Below are 15,647 nucleotides of genomic sequence, written 5' to 3'. Positions count from 1 at the left end.
GTAATAATGCTTGGGTGCAGTGAGCTCATATTAATCTAGTCTATGTAGGGATATTTTTTGCAAATGCAGCTGTAAGTGCATCCAGAATTGAAAACATTATAATGGCCTTTCCAGGTGCTATTTCAGTTGTAGATGTGCTCTTTTCAATCACATTTACAAAATTAAAGGAGCTTTATGGGAGAACTTACTGTAATTCTATTTTGAATTTTTATTGAAATGTTAAAGCTTGTCTTTGGTGTCAGCCACCTTACTTTTTCAGTTACTAAACAACTTTATCACAAATATTATTGCTTCTGCAGTGGGGTTTATACAGTAAACCCTCTTGAAATGTTACTTCACCTTATAATTTTATTGCAGTATGTTTTGGGAAAGTGCAGCTAGAAAGTCTGAAAGGGGAGAAGACTTGATTCTTTACGACAGTGGAAAAATAAATTACTGTGCAAAATATTAGTACTGCATGCCGTAACATTTATGCATAAATTTTGATTACTGCTTGCTGTGGTATAAAACTCCTTCCATTCCCTCCCAATGACTGTCTTACTCACCTGCAGCTACAACTGGGAAGCATCTTCTGCTTTCTTCAATGTGTTCATCAACCTATCGGGGATGTTTTCTTCTCTATTGGGTCTGTTATTAACCTTTTTAACAATGTCCAAAATATTAGTACAGTAGGGCCCCACTTATATGGCAGGTTAGGTTCCAGGCTACTGCCGTAAAGTGGAACACCCTTTTTTCCCCCTTATAAATGCATACAAATACTAGATAACAAGTTTACACTAACATATATTAAGTTAGCAATAGAACTAGGCATCAAAAAACAATAAAGTACAATACACACACTGTGCACTCATTACTTACCTTAAAATATTTGTAGTCTTAATCTAGGGTGAGACAAGTAGTATTTATTGTAAGAAATCAAGTGCGGTATGTATGGTAGTCAGCCGGGCTACCATACCAGGCCACCCCACCTACACATATTCTATTATATTTAAGCATCCCAGAGCGATAAAATGCATATACAGTTCACTCATTACTTAAAATATTTGTAGTCTTAATGTAGGGTCAGGGGTGAGTAAACGAGATAAAACAAAAAAATGAGAGAGAATGAGAGAGAGAGAGAATGAGAGAGAGAGAATGAGAGAGAGAGAGAGAGAATGAGAGAGAGAGAGAGAATGAGAGAGAGAGAGAGAATGAGAGAGAGAGAGAGAATGAGAGAGAATGAGAGAGAGAGAGAATGAGAGAGAGAGAGAGAATGAGAGAGAGAGAATGAGAGAGAGAGAAGAGAGAGAATAGAGAGAATGAGAGAGAGAGAGAATGAGAGAGAAATGAGAGAGAGAAATGAGAGAGAGAGAGAATGAGAGAGAAATGAGAGAGAGAGAGAAATGAGAGAGAGAGAGAAATGAGAGAGAGAGAGAGAAATGAGAGAGAGAGAGAAATGAGAGAGAGAGAGAGAGAGAAATGAGAGAGAGAGAGAGAGAAATGAGAGAGAGAGAGAAATGAGAGAGAGAGAGAGAAATGAGAGAGAGAGAGAGAAATGAGAGAGAGAGAGAGAGAGAGAAATGAGAGAGAGAGAGAGAAATGAGAGAGAGAGAGAGAGAAATGAGAGAGAGAGAGAGAGAAATGAGAGAGAGAGAGAGAGAGAGAGAGAAATGAGAGAGAGAGAGAACTGAGAGAGAGAGAGAGAGAAATGAGAGAGAGAAATGAGAGAGAGAGAGAGAGAGAAATGAGAGAGAGAGAGAAATGAGAGAGAGAGAGAGAAATGAGAGAGAGAGAGAGAGAGAAATGAGAGAGAGAGAGAGAATTGAGAGAGAGAGAGATTTGAGAGAGAGAGAGAAATGAGAGAGAAAGAGAAAGAGAGAGAGAGAGAGAGAGTGAGAAATGAGAGAGAGAGAGAGAGAGAGAGAGGAGAGAGAGAGAGAGAGAGAGAGAGAGAGAGAGAAATGAGAGAGAAATGAGAGAGAGAGAAATGAGAGAGAGAGAAATGAGAGAGAGAGAAATGAGAGAGAGAGAGAAATGAGAGAGAGAGAGAAATGAGAGAGAGAGAGAGAGAGAGAAATGAGAGAGAGAGAGAGAGAGAAATGAGAGAGAAGGCAGACCTCTTTGCTGAACACTTTGCTACCAAAATGCAAGTTCCTGACCCAGCAAGGGACCCTCCTTGGCTAGCTGCAAGAACTGTGTCAAAACTGTCAGTGGTGACAATAAGGCAGGAGGAGGTGCATTTCCTACTTAAATCGCTTGACCAAGAAAAGGCTGTGGGCCCAGACAAGTTGAGCCCAAGATTGTTGAGAAGATGTGCAGACCAGCTAGCAGCACCTCTAACTCGCATCTTTCAGCACTGCCTAGTACAGTGTAAATGGCTCTCTCTATGGAAAGAGGCAAATGTAGTCCCTGTTCACAAAAAGAAGAGCAGAGCAGAAATCAGCAACTACAGACCAGTGTCACTCCTGTCAATCACTGGTAAGATCCTTGAGACAATAATCTCAAGACAAATGACAGAGTTTTTTGACTACCACTCACTACTTTGTGATCGTCAATATGGCTTCAGGAAAGGTTACTCTACTGCTGATCTGTTGTTAAACCTCTCCACTAAGTGGCACGAGTCACTGGATGAATCCAAAGTCAGCTGTGTGGTAGCACTGGACATTGCTGGCGCTTTCGACCGGGTGTGGCACCAGGGCCTCTTAGCAAAACTTCAAGCACTGGGAATTGCAGGCTCTATGCTATGTCTCCTCAGTGATTACCTTCATGGTAGATCTCTAAGTGTAGTTCTCAATGGAACGGAATCAGCAAGACATCCTATTGGGGCAAGTGTTCCACAAGGAAGCGTGCTGGGTCCATTGTTATGGAATGTCTACTTCAACGACCTTCTTCATCTCATCCCAGAATCACATGCATATGCAGATGACTGTACACTGACATTCACTTATCCAAGAGAAGAAATGCCAGCTGCTCTAAGCTACATCAATCACCAGCTGAGAGCTATATCAGCTTGGGGAAATAGATGGCAAGTAACATTTGCACCTGAGAAAACGCAAATGATGATCGTCTCTAGGCACCACGATGGTAATGCTGGTGCAGTAGTAAGGATGAATGGGAGGATGTTGGCACCTGGAGAAGAAGTTGATATCCTTGGGGTGAAATTTGACTCCAAACTAACCATGAAGAACCATGTTGTAAATCTTGCAAACAAGGCAGCCAGGAAGCTTACAGCACTTCGCTGTATCTCCCATCTGCTTGACAGTAGGGGTTGCAAGATCCTGTACGAGGCACAAGTACGCTCGCACCTTGAGTATGCTCCACTTTCTTGGTTTGCCTGCCCCCCCCCTCTCATCTGCGACTGCTTGACAGAGTAGAGAACAGAGCAAGATGTCTCATCTCTCGCCTGGACCCATCCTGGATAGATCTGTCATTTCAGCAGAGCCTTCAACATAGGAGGGATGTGGGTGGCCTTACTGTTATGTACAAGGCCAATATTGTCAAAATACCACACTTGGATCCACTTCGAGGACAGCATGAAACAAGCTTTTATGCCACAAGACTGGCAGAGAGCAGCAACTTCACTCTGGCTGTACCCTTCTCCAGAACATCACTCCATCTGAGATCATACATACCCAGGATGACTCGAGTATGGAACACATTCGTACAGGATAATGATGTCAACGAGATAGTCAGTTGATCAAATGAAAATGCTGGCCCACAGATGGCTCCAACTTCATCCTGTTTCCTACTTGTATGTCTCATAACAATAAAAATGCTTTCAAATGAGCTGATGTAGGTAACAGCTCTTAGCTTGCCAATGAAGTTAGGAATCCTTAACCTGTAAATAGCTGTCAATAAAGCTAGGGATCCTTAACCTTGTCAAACCCTGTGTAAAAAAAAAAAAGAGAAATGAGAGAGAGAGAAATGAGATAGAGAGAAATGAGAGAGAGAGAAATGAGAGAGAGAGAAATGAGAGAGAGAGAGAGAAATGAGAGAGAGAGAGAGAAATGAGAGAGAGAGAGAGAGAAATGAGAGAGAGAGAGAGAAATGAGAGAGAGAGAGAGAGAAATGAGAGAGAGAGAGAGAAATGAGAGAGAGAGAGAAATGAGAGAGAGAGAGAAATGAGAGAGAGAGAGAAAGAGAGAGAGAGAGAAATGAGAGAGTGAGAGTGTGTGAGAGAGTGTGTGTGTGTGTGTGTGTGTGTGTGTGTGTGTGTGTGTGTGTGTGTGTGTGTGTGTGTGTGTGTGTGTGTGTGTGTGTGTGAGAGTGTGTGTGAGTGTGTGTGTGTGTGTGTGTGTGTGTGTGTGTGTGTGTGTGTGTGTGTGTGTGTGAGTGTGTGTGTGAGTGTGTGTGTGAGTGTGTGTGTGTGTGTGTGTGTGTGTGAGTGTGTGTGTGAGTGTGTGTGTGTGTGTGAGTGTGTGTGTGTGTGTGAGTGTGTGTGAGAGTGTGTGAGAGTGTGTGTGAGAGTGTGTGAGAGTGTGTGTGAGAGTGTGTGTGAGAGTGTGTGTGAGAGTGTGTGTGAGAGTGTGTGTGAGAGTGTGTGTGAGAGTGTGTGTGAGAGTGTGTGTGAGAGTGTGTGTGAGTGTGTGTGAGAGTGTGTGTGAGAGTGTGTGTGAGAGTGTGTGTGAGAGTGTGTGTGAGAGTGTGTGTGAGAGTGTGTGAGAGTGTGTGAGAGTGTGTGAGAGTGTGTGTGAGAGTGTGTGTGAGAGTGTGTGTGAGAGTGTGTGTGAGAGTGTGTGTGAGAGTGTGTGTGAGAGTGTGTGTGAGTGTGTGTGTGAGTGTGTGTGTGAGTGTGTGTGTGTGAGTGTGTGTGTGTGAGTGTGTGTGAGAGTGTGTGTGAGAGTGTGTGTGAGAGTGTGTGTGAGAGTGTGTGAGAGTGTGTGTGAGAGTGTGTGTGTGAGTGTGTGTGAGAGTGTGTGTGAGAGTGTGTGTGAGAGTGTGTGTGAGAGTGTGTGTGAGAGTGTGTGTGAGAGTGTGTGTGAGAGTGTGTGTGAGAGTGTGTGTGAGAGTGTGTGTGAGAGTGTGTGTGAGAGTGTGTGTGAGAGTGTGTGTGAGAGTGTGTGTGAGAGTGTGTGTGAGAGTGTGTGTGTGAGAGTGTGTGTGTGAGAGTGTGTGTGTGAGAGTGTGTGTGTGAGAGTGTGTGTGTGAGAGTGTGTGTGTGAGAGTGTGTGTGTGAGAGTGTGTGTGTGAGAGTGTGTGTGTGAGTGTGTGTGTGAGTGTGTGTGTGAGTGTGTGTGAGAGCGTGTGTGAGAGCGTGTGTGAGAGCGTGTGTGAGAGCGTGTGTGAGAGCGTGTGTGAGAGCGTGTGTGAGAGCGTGTGTGAGAGCGTGTGTGAGAGCGTGTGTGAGAGCGTGTGTGAGAGCGTGTGTGAGAGCGTGTGTGAGAGCGTGTGTGAGAGCGTGTGTGAGAGCGTGTGTGAGAGCGTGTGTGAGAGCGTGTGTGAGAGCGTGTGTGAGAGCGTGTGTGAGCGCGTGTGTGAGCGCGTGTGTGAGCGCGTGTGAGAGCGCGTGTGTGAGCGCGTGTGAGAGCGCGTGTGAGAGCGTGTCAGTGAGAGAGAATGAGAATGAATGAATATGAGTACATTTATTTTATTTATTATTAATTTGGACATGATACATAGAAGTGCAGAGAAATACAGTGGTTAAGTGTAACATGCCAAAAGCCCCTTGTATGCAGAGCATTATGGGCAGGCTTAAAATTAACTTAAGATTAACTAAGCAATGATATATTCAGTGGTAAAAATTATAGTTGACAAATAACAATTAAGCACAAATGAGTATTTCAAAGATGGGTCATATGGTCATTTACTGATTTGCTGAGCATTCAGTAGAATGGACCCCTCATGGAATGTTCCTTGATGTTGGTGAGGGGCTCTTGATTTAGGGAATTGAATCTGTGCTCCAGTTCCCCGAATTAAGCCTGAATGCCTTCCACATCCCCCCCTGGGCGCTGTATAATCCTACGGGTTTAGCGCTTCCCCCTTGACTATAATAATAATAATCAGTAGAATGGAGCATTCTGTTAGGTAATGTAATTAAAAAAAACAGTTTGAAATGGTCACATGTTAAACATTTATGAGATACAATTATTCATTATTTATTTAGTTGTGGGTAAGTGATTTTTAACCCTTTCAGGGTCCAAGGCCAAAATCTGAAGTGGTGCTCCAGTGTCCAAGAAATTTTGAAAAAAAAAAAAAAAAAAAAGATTTTTTCTTACAGAATTAAAGAGCATATTTTTGTGAAGGTAATAAGACAAAAAAAAAAATCTGATCAGTACTTACCAAGATAAAAAAAAAAAATCTGATCAGTACTTACCAAGATACAGTGCCAAGAAGTTTGTCAAAAATGATGTGGTGGCGGCAACATCGACGAATTCCACATACGCGCATTACATTATTTTGTGGTTTTAGTTGTTTTTTCTTTTCTTTTCCAATTTTTTTCTATTCCTACTAACATTTGGGGCCTGAGAGACCAATACTGTATATAATGTATATATATAAACTCACTGTATTGAACACAATAACCGCACTAAAGTGAATATCATATTATTGTTTACCACTGTTTATTACAATAAACATGCACAAATATTGTATAATACTAATGTTCTATCATATATTTACATATTTACAATCACTGGACATGGTTTTAAAACTGCTGGAGCTTGTGGAACTCCTTGAAACAAGGCACCATGCACAGAGGCACCTTACATTCCTCACACACAAACCGAGTGTCTTTGCGTCTTTGTTGCCGTTGTTTTGTTTGTGCACAGACAATGCATCTCTTCTGAGCAAATTTCTTCTGAGTTGAAGGAAGCTGTATTATGAAATGATCACCTTCTCTCCTCAAATGCTTGGGTATATCCTGAGGAATTCGAGGACCATGTTGTATAGCAGGTGTTGTTACCTGGTACTTCATTATGAGTTGTCTGACAACAGACAAACAAAATTCACCATATGGTGGTCTGTTGCCAGTCTTTATTTGGTACATATTATATGCATTGAGCATTGAAATGTCCATGAGATGGAAGAAAAGTTTCATGTACCACTTGTAACTCTTACGAACACAGTCAACAAAACCAATCTGCATGTCACACTTGTCAACCAAGCGCATGTTTTGTGTATAATCAATCACTGACACTGGTTTTCGAATACGTTCATTAGTTACTCGATCAACTTTGCCACTGTCTTGCATTTCATTATGGTGAATGGTTGTCAACAATGTGACATCTCGTTTGTCATGCCACCGTAATGCCATGATGTCATTGGCAGTAAACACCTGCATGTCATCACCACGAGCACCTGCGTTGAGCCTGGGCATATGTTTACGATTAGAAAGCACTGTGCCACACACATCTGTCTTGTTCACTCGCATGAAATCACTGAGTAATGGGCTTGTGTACCAGTTATCGGTATATAATGTATGCCCCTTACCAAGATAAGGTGCCATCATGTTTCTCACTACGTCACCTGAGATACCCAATAACATCTTGGTATCTTTCAGTGTTTTACTACCCGTGTATACAACAATATCCAACACCAGGCCACTGTCACAATCACAGAGTACAAACAGTTTTATACCAAAGCGTTTCCTCTTGCTCGGTATATACTGCTTGAATGACAGTCTACCTTTGAACAAAATCAAAGACTCGTCAATTACAAGATTCTTGAATGGATAAAAGTATATCCTGAACTTTTGTTTGAGATACATGAAAACATTTCTAATCTTGTATAACCTGTCACTTCTGTCAGGCCTGGTTTTGTCAGAGAAGTGCAACATACGTAAGAGTAAGATAAACCTGTTCACTGGTATGATTTCACTGAAGACGGGTAGAAATTAGCCGATCTGTGGACCAGTATGCTTTTATATTATGCTTATAGACGTGAGGCATAAGCATTATTGTTGCAAAAAGCAAATACATTTCTGCAACAGTCGTCTCTTTTCACCTGTGTAGTCTTGACTGTGGTGATAAGATCGTATTTGCCACGGTGTACTCAAAATACTTATTACTTTCCCTGACAATAATTTCCATCAATGGCTGGTCAAAGAATAATTCAAAGAATTCCAGTTCATTGGCCGTGGTTCCAAGGGGACAAGTAGGTAGAATTCCACTTTGAGAGTCATCAAAGTGGTGAGGCTTGGGAACAAAATTGGGATTTTGCTGCCAATCCCACATACGGTTTGCTGGTGGATACTGGACATCATAGGCTGGTTGTACGGGTGGTTGTGGTTGTGGCGGGCTGGTGGCTGACGCTCCGCTTTGTCCTTGAACTGACAAGTCAGCAGCGTGGGTCCCAGCATGGCCTGGTGAGTCACGCATGGCGGTGCCACTACCATCACCACTAACACCATCCACTGATGCCTGTGGTCTATCCATGCCAAGTGTAACCACATCATCCTCACTATCACTACCTAAAACTGGTGTAGGGCCACGGGATGTACTCCGGGATGTACTCCGTCCCCTGGGCACAGCATAGGGTACACTACCCGAGCGCATGCGGCGGCGAACATACCGACGCTTCACTGGTGAATATGATTCCTCACTATCACTACTCGAATGATCGTCGAGCGCAATAAAATCACAATCCACGTCACTATCATCGTCATTACTGAAGTCAGAGGCCTGGCCACGCGAAAATATTAGTTTTCTCTTGCGTTGAGGAACAACCGACCGTGAGTCACAAGTGCCCACACCAGAGGTAGAAGGTTAAGGATCGTCAGGGTTTTCTGCACTATTATCGATATCCTGGTCATTCTTTTCGGTCACTAACTGATCAAAGCCGTAGAATTCGTCTTCATTTCCACTTCCATCAGTGTCAGAACTATCAGATAGGAAGAGGAGAGTCCCAATTTTCCGGGGAGTGAGAGCTGACTTGTGACGAGGCATGGTGAACAAGGGTGACTGAGCCGGCGTTCCCACAATGCTATGCAGGCGCCTAGATTTTTTGTTTATGGTGCACACCCATTCTCTCACATGTAGGCCTATGAGCGCTTTCGCGCTAAATTTGACGGCGCTAGAATTTTGGCATAGATCTACGGTTTGGACACTCAACGTAAAGCCGTAGATCTACGGGACGGACCCTGAAAGGGTTAAGAAGAGTCTTGAATTTATAAACAGTGTTTCTTTTATATTCACAGGTAATGTATTCCAGATTTTTGGGCCTTTTATGTGCATTGAGTTTTTGCATAGTGTGAGATGGACACGAGGAAGGGACATGAGGGAGGACAGGCGCAGAGTTATGTAAACAAACCAGGCAAATGCAAGTTTTGTAAACAGTGTACACATCTGGTTTGTGTACAAGTTACATTGTGTACAAGTTGTCTACATTGATGCGGTAGAATCAATAAAGAACACTCCCATTCTCATGTAACACCATTTTTAGAAGAAATGACACACTGAATGAAGGCAATGGAAATAAATCACTGACTTTTTTGGGTTATCCTAGGTTCTCTGCACATATGCTGTTATTTATGATAATCTATGTAACTGTATTTGTGTATACCTGAATAAACTTACATACGAAAGGAATAATTTTCTACAGTTACCCCAAGTAACACATTTTTTCTGATGTTGGACTAGAGAAAATGTTATTCTAGCTATCACTCGTAAAAGTCTGGCTACCACATCGCATATTTGTTTATTTATTCTGTTGTGGGGTGTATTTATCATCTTTATATGTTATGTATAGTGTTTGGTTTAGAAAGACACGTAAGCAAACATTATGACATATTTATTAGAAAACGTTTCGGTCCTGGGACCTTGATCACTTCTAACATACAGAGGTAGAAAGACATTATATATATAGGCGGATAGTGAGGTGTGAGTGACGCACGTGACCTGAGGAATGTCATGTTGTGATGAGGACGGGTAGACAATGAAATCATGTGACTCCTGTGTTGTTGGGTTGGTGGTGCTTAAGTATCATGTATGCCAATGTTTTTGAAATTTTGTAGTTTCCAGTGTTGCGTTCTATAGTGTCGGTGACGGCGATTAGTGAGGCTTCTAGGCACCGTTGGCGTTGGCGTCACCGACACTATAGAACGCAACACTGGAAACTACAAAATTTCAAAAAACATTGGCATACATGATACTTAAGCACCACCAACCCAACAACACAGGAGTCGCATGATTTCATTGTCTACCCGTCCTCATCACAACATGACATTCCTCAGGTCACGTGCGTCACTCACGCCTCACTATCCGCCTATATATATAATGTCTTTCTACCTCTGTATGTTAGAAGTGATCAAGGTCCCAGGACCGAAACGTTTTCTAATAAATATGTCAGTGTTTGCTTACGTGTCTTTCTAAACCAACTTGTCGGTATTTATTACCAAGGTTTATACCATGTATAGTGTTGATTATGCAATTTTGAAAAAAATGTCATGGATGGATTAATGAAAATGTGCATATTAATTAACGTAATATACGACATTTAATGAGACTGTGATTATTATCACTTCTAATATGGCGCCACTTGTGCAAGTCGTCTGCTACCACATCTAATATTTGTTTATTTATTCTACTGTGGGGTGTATTTATCATCTTTGTATGTTATGCATCGTGTTTATTATATAATTTTGAAAAAATAAAGATGGATTAATGAAAATAAGTATATTAATGTAATATACGACATTTAATGAGACGCGGTGATTATCATCATCATTACTAATATGACGTCTCGAGACATAAGACACACTTACTGATTTTAATGTGTACCTGCATGCCAGCACAGTATGTAAGTTTATTTAGGTACAGGTATACACAAGAATAATTATCAGAGTACATATATGTAAAATATGAAATAACTTTTAAAAACACTTGAAATTTTGGAGTTTCCAGACATAATGGAGAGACTTGGTGCTTACGGATCTCACATAGAATGTAAACAAACAGGATGGGGCATGGTGATCGTATTAGAAAGTCAGGTGGGGGGAGCAGTATAGAGTTTTGGTCATAATTTGAAATGACCGTATTAGCGGAACGCCGTAGAGTGAAACGCCGTAAAGCGGGGCCCTGCTGTACACAAGTGATGGCTGTCTAACATACCAGTATGCACAATTTTTCTAGGCCTCAAATTTGCTTCATGCCACCATTTTGGGCTTCACCTGTGTTTGGATTACTAGCTGTCTAGTGCCTCTGAGGAAGAAATCTATGCCACATGGTTATACATGGAGTATTTTTTTAAACTCTTCAGCCATTTCTCACTGAGGTAGGCCCCCCCCCCCCCAAAAAAAAAAGAAAAAAAATCTCCATTCACATGTATTCACTGTCTTTGCAGAGGTCCTTGGATGCATCACTTTAGATGTCACTCCAAACAGCCAATATCCCAAACCCGTTCTTCGAAGTACACTTCCCACCTGCAGGACTCAAATTCTGCTTACTGATTTCCTTGAATCCCTTCACAAAATATTACCCTGCTGACACTCCAACAGCTTGTCAGGTCCCAAAAACCATTAGTCTCCATTTACTCCTATCTAACAAGCTCACATATACCTGCTGTATATTGAAACATCTTGCACACACACCCTTTTTTACCCCCTCCCTCCATCCTTTCCTAGGATGACTGCTGCCCCTCCTCCCCTCCCATCCACTACAGATTTATAAACCCTCCAAGGCATCCTATTTTGTTCCATCCTCTGAATATCCAAACCACCTCAGCCCTTCTTCAGTCCTCTGAATAATACTTTTAATAACTCGACACCACCTAATTTTCACACTACGAATTCTCTGCATAATATTAACATTATACATTGCCCTTGGATACATCTCCACTGCCTCCCACCTCCTCCTTGTTGCAGACTTACAACTCGTGCTTCACACCCATATAAGAGTGTTGGTATTACAGTACTCTCATACATTCCCTGCTTTGCCTCCATGGATAACATTTTTTGTCTCCACAGCTATCTCAACTCACCGCTCGCCTTTTTTTCTTCATCAGTTCTGTGGTTAACCTTGTCCTTCGTAAACCCATCTACTGACAAATCTACTCCCAAATACCTGAACACATTCACTTCTTTCATACTCCCTCCTTCCAATGTGATACTGAGTTTTTCTTTACCTACTTGTTTGCTACTTTCATCATCTTAATCTTATCTATGTTCACTTTCTTCCTTTACACACCCTCCCAAACTTGTCCACTAACTTTTGCAACTTCTCTTTAGGATCTCCCTAAAGCACAGTATCATCAGCAAAATGTAACTGTGTCAATTCCATTTAGTTATTACTTAATCCATACACTTGCAACATCAGCCACTTTGCTTCCCTATCCATCCTATCATATGCCTTTTCTAAGTTCATAAATGCAACAGAAACTTCACTTCTTTTAACAAACTGGCCATATCCCACCGAGGCAGGGTGGCCCAAAAAGAAAAATGAAAGTTTCTCTTAGTTTCTTTAGTTAGTTGTAGCTACAGTTAGAGTAAGAGGTAGATGGGACAAGAGGAAGGTGGCAACAAGAAGTAGGAGGGAAGTGAAAGTGCATAAACTAAGGGAGGAGGAAGTTCGGGTGAGATATAAGCGACTATTGGCAGAAAGGTGGGCTAGTGCAAAGATGAGTAGTGGGGGGGTTGAAGAGGGTTGGACGAGTTTTAAAAATGCAGTATTAGAATGTGGGGCAGAAGTTTGTGGTTATAGGAGGGTGGGGGCAGGAGGAAAGAGGAGTGACTGGTGGAATGATGAAGTAAAGGGTGTGATAAAAGAGAAAAAGTTAGCTTATGAGAGGTTTTTACAAAGCAGAAGTGTTAATACCATCTATGGGTAAGAGAGAATTGTAAGTAAACGAGCTTTAAAATGATGGTTAAGCAAAAGTACAGGCATCTGCTGAGAAAGGTAAGCTAGAGCAGGGGGTACAGGTGATGAAGTTGAAAAGGTATGGGGGTAGATATGAGAATGCAGTGCAGAGTAGCATCATATAGGAGCAAAGAAGAGCCAGGTGCAAGTGTAGGAAGTGAGGGGCAGGGAGTAAATTGAAAGGTGGGTAAAGTAGCTGGGGCAGTTGGCATGAAGACAGTGTTAAAAGCAAATTAAATTTAGTTTTGAAATGGCATATTTCTTCAGTGTATTCCTGGCAGAGCATCCATAATTCCTCTACAAAAGAAAAGGGAACAAGGGTGTAAGAATTGTTGGAAAAATCTCATTATACACCAGGAAAGATGCATGGTAGATTTTTTATCGAGAGTTAGGGGTAAGACACAGTATTGTAGAGGAAAGAGGAGAATTTAGAAAGGGTATGGGATCTGTAGACCAAGTGTTTGCATTTGAAGATTGGAGAGAGAGTGAGAGTGTGTGAGTGAGAGTGTGTGAGTGAGAGTGTGTGAGTGAGAGTGTGTGAGTGAGAGTGTGTGAGTGAGAGTGTGTGAGTGAGAGTGTGTGAGTGAGAGTGTGTGAGTGAGAGTGTGTGAGTGAGAGTGTGTGAGTGAGAGTGTGTGAGTGAGAGTGTGTGAGTGAGAGTGTGTGAGTGAGAGTGTGTGAGTGAGAGTGTGTGAGTGAGAGTGTGTGAGTGAGAGTGTGTGAGTGAGAGTGTGTGAGTGAGAGTGTGTGAGTGAGAGAGTGTGAGTGAGAGAGTGTGAGTGAGAGAGTGTGAGTGAGAGAGTGTGAGTGAGAGAGTGTGAGTGAGAGAGTGTGAGTGAGAGAGTGTGAGTGAGAGAGTGTGAGTGAGAGAGTGTGAGTGAGAGAGTGTGAGTGAGAGAGTGTGAGTGAGAGAGAGTGTGAGTGAGAGAGAGTGTGAGTGAGAGAGAGTGTGAGTGAGAGAGAGTGTGAGTGAGAGAGAGTGTGAGTGAGAGAGAGTGTGAGTGAGAGAGAGTGTGAGTGAGAGAGAGTGTGAGTGAGAGAGAGTGTGAGTGAGAGAGAGTGTGAGTGAGAGAGAGTGTGAGTGAGAGAGAGTGTGAGTGAGAGAGAGTGTGAGTGAGAGAGAGTGTGAGTGAGAGAGAGTGTGAGTGAGAGAGAGTGTGAGTGAGAGAGAGTGTGAGTGAGAGAGAGTGTGAGTGAGAGAGAGTGTGAGTGAGAGAGAGTGTGAGTGAGAGAGAGTGTGAGTGAGAGAGAGTGTGAGTGAGAGAGAGTGTGAGTGAGAGAGAGTGTGAGTGAGAGAGAGTGTGAGTGAGAGAGAGTGTGAGTGAGAGAGAGTGTGAGTGAGAGAGAGTGTGAGTGAGAGAGAGTGTGAGTGAGAGAGAGTGTGAGTGAGAGAGAGTGTGAGTGAGAGAGAGTGTGAGTGAGAGAGAGTGTGAGTGAGAGAGAGTGTGAGTGAGAGAGAGTGTGAGTGAGAGAGAGTGTGAGTGAGAGAGAGTGTGAGTGAGAGAGAGTGAGTGTGAGAGAGAGAGTGAGTGTGAGAGAGAGTGAGAGAGAGTGTGAGAGAGAGTGAGAGAGAGTGAGAGAGAGTGTGAGAGAGAGTGTGAGTGAGAGAGAGTGTGAGTGAGAGAGAGTGTGAGTGAGAGAGAGTGTGAGTGAGAGAGAGTGTGAGTGAGAGAGAGTGTGAGTGAGAGAGAGTGTGAGTGAGAGAGAGTGTGAGTGAGAGAGAGTGTGAGTGAGAGAGAGTGTGAGTGAGAGAGAGTGTGAGTGAGAGAGAGTGTGAGTGAGAGAGAGTGTGAGTGAGAGAGAGTGTGAGTGAGAGAGAGTGTGAGTGAGAGAGAGTGTGAGTGAGAGAGAGTGTGAGTGAGAGAGTGTGAGTGAGAGAGTGTGAGTGAGAGAGTGTGAGTGAGAGAGTGTGAGTGAGTGTGTGAGTGAGAGAGTGTGAGTGAGAGAGTGTGAGTGAGAGAGTGTGAGTGAGTGTGAGTGAGAGAGTGTGAGTGAGAGAGTGTGAGTGAGAGAGTGTGAGTGAGAGAGTGTGAGTGAGAGAGTGTGAGAGAGAGAGTGTGAGTGAGTGTGAGTGAGTGAGTGTGAGTGAGTGAGTGTGAGAGAGTGTGAGTGAGAGTGTGTGAGTGAGAGAGTGTGTGAGTGAGAGTGTGTGTGAGTGAGAGTGTGTGTGAGTGAGAGAGTGTGTGAGTGAGAGAGTGTGTGAGTGAGAGAGTGTGTGAGTGAGAGAGTGTGTGAGAGAGAGAGTGTGAGAGAGAGAGTGTGAGAGAGAGAGTGTGAGGGAGAGAGTGTGAGGGAGAGAGTGTGTGTGAGAGAGAGAGAGAGAGTGTGAGTGTGAGAGAGTGTGAGAGAGTGAGTGTGTGTGAGTGAGAGTGAGTATGGAGGAAGTAAATTTGTTAAGATATTTGGGAATGTACATAGCAATGGGTCTGTGAAAGACTAAGGTAAATCATAGAAAAAAAATGGTGAGGTGGGGGAAGGTAGGTGGTGTGTTGAGGCATCTTTGATTAAAGATGTTTATTTACAGAGGCAAAACAATTGTACCAGTATGTAGTGATACCAACAATAATAGGTGTGAGGCATTAACTTTAATAAATACAGTGAGGAGGCTGGATGTCATGTTATAGATCAGTGTGGTGTAAATACTGTGCTTAGTATTCGGAGTGTAGAAATTAGAAGATAGAATAGTTACCAAGGTTATTATTCACAGGACTGAAGAGGTGGATGTTGAAATGGATAATGAATTTAGAGGAGAAAAATAGAATAACTAGAAGGGTAGTGTGTATAAATCTGAGGTAGGAGAGGTAGAAGTAGCAGTCATCCCAGGGTTGGAGAGAGGGGCTAAAGGAAATTTTGAGTGCTGTGGGATTGAACAGTCAGCAT

The 15,647-nt window shown here is 42.8% G+C and overlaps 1 protein-coding gene across 4 annotated transcripts in view; it reads left to right on the top strand.

Moving 5' to 3' along the window:
* Positions 1 to 15,647, top strand: part of PRL-1 (PRL-1 phosphatase) — a 434,055-nt gene that overhangs the window by 378,115 nt on the left and 40,293 nt on the right. The window lies entirely within an intron of this gene.

This window comes from Cherax quadricarinatus, chromosome 4 (assembly GCF_038502225.1).
Source record: "Cherax quadricarinatus isolate ZL_2023a chromosome 4, ASM3850222v1, whole genome shotgun sequence".
Taxonomy (NCBI): domain Eukaryota; kingdom Metazoa; phylum Arthropoda; class Malacostraca; order Decapoda; family Parastacidae; genus Cherax; species Cherax quadricarinatus.
The sequence above is the reverse complement of the archived record's forward strand: the minus strand, read 5'-3'. Positions and strand labels throughout refer to the sequence as shown.